The following is a 6,104-nucleotide window of genomic DNA, read 5'->3' on the forward strand; positions in this document are numbered from 1 at the left end:
ATAATGCCAAATATTCCCATACGTCATTAAAGTTTCACCATGGTTCATAATTACAAAGTTACCATTAATCATCTCCTATGAATTCAAAGGTGTCAGCATATGCATACACCCATAGCTTCACCATGGTTCATAATTACAAAGTTACCTTCAATCATCTCCTATGAATTCAAAGGTGTCAGCATATGCATACACCCATAGCTTAAAAAATCAAAACACTCACAACAATTGCTCTTAATATATATTCACTATCTAGCTATTTCTCTTGCTCTTTCAGATGTGATTAAACATTGGTTGTTATGTTGCTTTGACTTTCTCTTCTCTTTCACATACAAAATATGAACTCTTAAAACATTCAAGAACACTAAAAATTCAGAGAAGGTCCAACTTTTCTTCATATATATATATATATATATATATATATATATATATATATATATATATATAAACTTTTATAACTCAATGATTTATGGTTATTTATGAACATGTGTTCTGATAAGGCTTTAGGTTCTTCAAGCAAATGAGTGAGGGGTGGGATAGTGCACTGCCGACAGATACTACCATTTTGGGTAGTCATTGGAGATTGCGACATAAGTACGTCCACGTTCCACTGTGCTGTTGACAAGCTAGGCACTAGGCAGTAGGGGTGAATATGGCCGGGTAGATCCAATGAACCCGTCCAACCTAATCCGATGAAATAGAAAAAATGTGGGTTGGATCGGGCAATCGTGTTAATCGGATAGATTTTACTACAACTCAACCAAGTTCGGATCGGATTTCGGATTCAGTTCAAATCTATCTAACCCAACCCAGAATCCATACATATAATAATATTTTTTTTTATAATTTTACTCATACTTGGAGTGCTAGTGTCGAAGTGATGACTTTTGAAACTTTGAGACTTAAGTATTTGTAGTTATTTGTCATATTTGAACTTAGAGTATTTGTTTGTATTTATTTGTTACATGTTTATATATAGTTATTTGGCATGTTGGAGACATCTAAGTTATAAGTGTCATGCCATGACATTTAGTGTTGTTTTTCACTTTTTAGGTACTATTTATTTTAGATTGTTTCATGTCATTTGGTAATGAAGTTTTATGTTTTCATGATATTTGGCTATATGTCATTTATGTGGTATTATTTCATGTTATTTGATATGACTTTTTGTGTCTTTTGCATGCTATTTAGTATTATAACATATTTATTATTTTTTATAACTTTTTCTAAATTTATAAAAAAATTTGCAATATTTTTTAATATTTCAGATACATTATTATTTTATTATAGAGACCCAATCAATCCATCCAACCCAATCCGAACTTCGTCGGGTTGGTTCGGATCGGGTCCGAAAAAGAAATTCGTGAAATCCAACCCAACCCAACCCAAACAATTTTGATCGATTTGGATTTCGTTTTGACCAAAATCCATCCAACTCAATCCATGTGCACCTCTACTAGGCAGAGACCCCAAAGAGGGACTTATAAAATAAAATTAAAGAAGCTATAAATGTAAGGATTGCCTTGGAATTATGGTGCACTGGCTGGTTAATTTGGCAAGCAATATTGCTTGGAAACTGTACGATATTTAGACAATTGAAATTAGCTAATTAACAGTCGATGCATTTAGCCAAAATTTTCTTTTTTTTGGGTGTCAATAAGGTGGCTGTTAGGGTGCAAATGTGCCTTAGGTCTTGCACCATGCAAGAGTATAAATGACCCACAATAGTGGGTAAGGTGACTTGTTGTTAAAAAAAATAAAAAATAGAAGATTACAAAAACACCCTTCAAATTATTCTTTCTCTCTACCACAATCCAGATCTCCTTTCTCTCCCTCCTTTCAAACTCCTTCTCTCTCTCTTCAAAATTTCGTTCCCACACATCTGCACCTCCTTTTTGCCTCCCCCTTTACAGAAATGCTATGCATAAAACCAATACTCTGTCATATTTGCAAACCAAAACGAAATTTCTGTGATGTGGGCTTCCAATTCGAAAATGGGTGTCGTTTGATGGAATCCTTTTCGCCTTGAATACTCACTGGCGATCCACTGAACTTAAATTTTCCTGAAAATTTCATGAATTTGCCGAAATTTCAATTATCTGGGAGTTAAAGTTTTGATCAGATCTGATTAATTAGTCCACGCTGCCAAAGAAAATTGGTGGGATCTGACTTTTGTATTTTGCTTGCTGAGATGATGATGGATCTACTGCAACATTTCTGGGTTTCCTCTCTCCTAAACCCATAAAGAGGAAGAAGTTGAACAAGGGGGAGAGTGGAGGAAAAAGGGGAAAGGCAAAGAGATTATTTTACAGTGGTTTTCCGAACCACAGCGCTGGAGCTCTGTGACCGCCGACGTGGTGGCAAAACGGTGGAAGGCTGGTCGGAGGCGGCGGCTTGGTGACTGAGCAGGTGCAACAGATGTGGAGATTGAGAATGTGTTGTCGTCCTTCCTGGGGCTTCCAGAGTACAGAGGTGGAAAAGGGAAGAGGGAAGGGGAAGAGATGAGGGCATTAGAGTCAAAGTGTAAACAAATTAAAATAAATTACAAATACAATACTACCATTTCACCAAGTTCCCCATAAGGCATCTTTATAGCATATTCCATTTCTGTGGCTGATAATATGTCATGCACCGGTGCAAGACCCACATCCTATTGCACCTTATCCTCCACCTGTCAATAAAGCTAAAACATTATTATTTAAATGTTTCACAAAGATTTAATTTATGAAAAATGACTTGTTTATTTGAGTTTTACTAGAGATTAGTTGAAAATGAAAAAAACAACAATATTTCTTTTCTACTTGTTGATTGATTGATATGTCATATTTCAACAAAATCCTCATAGCTAGCCTTTATTTGCAATGAAAGTTTTTGAAACTCAACTTAATTCATAACAACATGAAATATGACTTTCTCAAAAATTTATTAGTTGTATATATTGAAAAAGAAATTGCTGAAAAAATCACCATTGCTACAATAATAAATAAACTCAGTACTATAAAATAATAAATAATTGTATTTAAATATAAAAAACTATTATTTAATGTAAATATAATATAATATTCATTAACAAAAGTTTATAAGTATTTTATTTCGACCACGTAACAAGAAAGTGCTAAATACGCCATAATTGCGAATCAACTAATTTTACAAGCTAGCTCAGCAGTTAGCACCTCACGTTTGAGACCATGTACAATGGCATGTTGAATGCCATGTTGAAACATGTTGAGAGTTGTTGAAACCATGCAATGGTTGGTTGAAAGCTGTTGAAAGTGGGAAAATGTTGAACCGGTTCAACAAAGTTGAGAGGAGCATCCGGAGCCACGTGGCAGCTCCGGATTGGAGAGAGCAAGGCGCGTGCACGACACGCGCCGACAAGGCGCGTGGCGTGTCAGTGGGAGAGGAGAGAGAAGACCGAGTGGGTGAGGATGGGACGCGTGGCAGCGTCCCATTGGCCAGCCGGATTTTTTTTTTTAAAAAACTTTAAACTGAATTATCTTGTTGAAAATGTTTTTTTTTTTTTTTTTTTTTTTACCAAAATTCATAACTTTTTTTTCTCTATAAATAGAGACTTGGTTTGATAAATTTGGACACAGAAAAAAAAACCAAGTTTTTCCCCATCTTTATTATCTCTCTCACCATCTTATTATCCTTCTATTAGCATTTGTTTTGAAATGGATCCCAACAATCACCATTACAACACCCAGAATTCTTCAAGCTACCCAATTTCCAACCAAAATCCCAACAACTATGAAGATCCAAATCAATTTTCTTACCCACGTCCTCAAAATCCCACCAATTATCAAGTCCCACATCAATTCTCCAACCAACGTCCTCAAAATCCAATCTATTTTCAAGTCCCACATCAATTCTCCAACCAACATCCTCAAAATCCAAACTATTATCCAGATCCAAATCAGTATTCGAACCAGTCATCATTTGTTCCAAACTTTCATCCATCTTATGGATCTGTGAGATATCCATCTCAAACACCCCAGTCTAGTGGTTATATGCCAATGGTTCGTGCAAATTTTCCTAGTGTTGATGGACCGGAATTTCCGGAATTTTCAACACAAGTCAATCTTGGTGACGGGTCAGCTGATAATGAAGTCAATGAAGTCACTCCTAAGAGCAAAAAAACGCATGCACCCGCATGGAACACTGCACAAAATATGGTGCTAATTAGTGGGTGGATTTAGGGATGGCAATGGGTCGGGTAGGGTGCGGGTTTTGCCAAACCCAAACCCAAACCCGAAATCAAAAACCCACACCCGCACCCGCACCCAAACCCGAAATGGGTGGTGAACTTAAACCCACACCCGAACCCATTGGGTTTCGGGTTCACCCGACCCGTACCCACACCCGCACACAACCACAAACAAACAGCTGAACCCGACCCGAAAAAGAACCCGAATTATAAAACCCGACCCGGTTGCAACCCGATCTAACCTTGAATAACATTACTTTCTTAGCAAATTTCATTGCTTTTTACAATCAAAATCACCTAAACATACACCTGCTTATTTATATATTTCATAGTGACTCCACAATATTGTCAAGCACTCAAGCTTATTAAGCTGCCCTTCAGCAACCAGAAGTGCAAAAGCACATTGTATGTAAATTCATTAGGCTGACAATTATTCTCCACCATTTTTTTGAAGAGCATGATGGCCCTTAGCAAGTGCCTCAATCATAGTATTATAAGCAATTAAAAAGACAACAACAGTCTTAATCTTCTCAATTACAAAATTCATGGGTCCTTAAACTTCTCAATTACATTTGAAAACCACAAGTAAAATAAAAGTGAGATAAACTCAACAATTTAAAGTCTTCAACATCAAGCATAAATCCAACACAAGGAAAAACTCAAAGCATACAATTAAAACAACAATCTTCAACAACACCCTCTTCCAAATTAAAACAACAGTTCTCAATAGCTCAATCCAATTATATAAAGTCCACAATCTTCAACATCAACCTGTTATATTCACGTTAAGCAGCTCATTAGTAATTTTTCTTAAAGCAACATTGAAACAAGTTATTGTAATCAAAGTTAACAATAATACTAACCGTGTTATGCATTAAAGCATAGATGCAGTAGCTATTAATCATCAAAACGGTAACTCAAACCATCTATTATTTCAGCTGTAATAAGAAGTCAAAATTAAATAAAACATCGAAGCTTAACATTAAGAACATATTCAAAGCAAATGAAGAATAAAATACCTTCGTCATCGGACTCCATTTCATTCAATACCGTAGCATATTCTTGTGCAACACTAGAATTCAAATTCCCTACAAATATCCCACATAGAGCACCAAAGAATGATTAGTTGACAATATATAAACATAATTTGAAATTAAATGATATTGAATTAAAATTTTAAATTTTTACCATCACTCTCATTAGACCATAGCCAACTCCTAGCACACATCAAAGCCTCTACAGTAGTCCAATGAAGTCGACTTCGATGAGGGCTCAATATTCGACCACTAGTGCTGAATGCCGATTCTGAAGCTACTGAAGAGATAGGAATAGCTAACACATCTCTTGCAATTGTTTGAAGTGTTGGGTAAAGTCCTCCATTTGCCTTCCACCAATTTAAAATATCAAAATCAGGCGGTGCCTTCTTTAAGACTTTCTCACCAAAATAATGATCTAACTCAGATTTAGTATTTGTAGAGCTAGCTTCTTCCTCCCTCTCAACATACGATTCCAATTCTTCCACCAAAGGGTCATCATGAACAACATTAGTATCAATCAATGGAGAGCTTTCAATAGAATTGTTTTTGCTTTGATAATCAGAGAGCAAATCATAACACAAATCTTGGATTCTTTTCACTTGTGCAACTGAGTTGTTAGCATACAACTTTGCAAAATAGAACCGAAGCACTACCAACTTGTTCCTAGGATCCAGAACTGTAGCAACTCCCATGACATCATGTATCACACTCCAATAACTTTCAAATTTTTCCATCATCCTATTTGCCATCTCCTTAATCAATGTATTAGAGGAGCTCTGCCATCTAGTTATTTCCAACTTAATCTTACAAATCTTGGGAAAATAAAGATTGGCAGTTGGATATTTGGTACCAGAAACCAACTC

Source organism: Lotus japonicus, chromosome 3 (genome assembly GCF_012489685.1).
Source record: "Lotus japonicus ecotype B-129 chromosome 3, LjGifu_v1.2".
Classification (NCBI taxonomy): Eukaryota; Viridiplantae; Streptophyta; class Magnoliopsida; order Fabales; family Fabaceae; genus Lotus; species Lotus japonicus.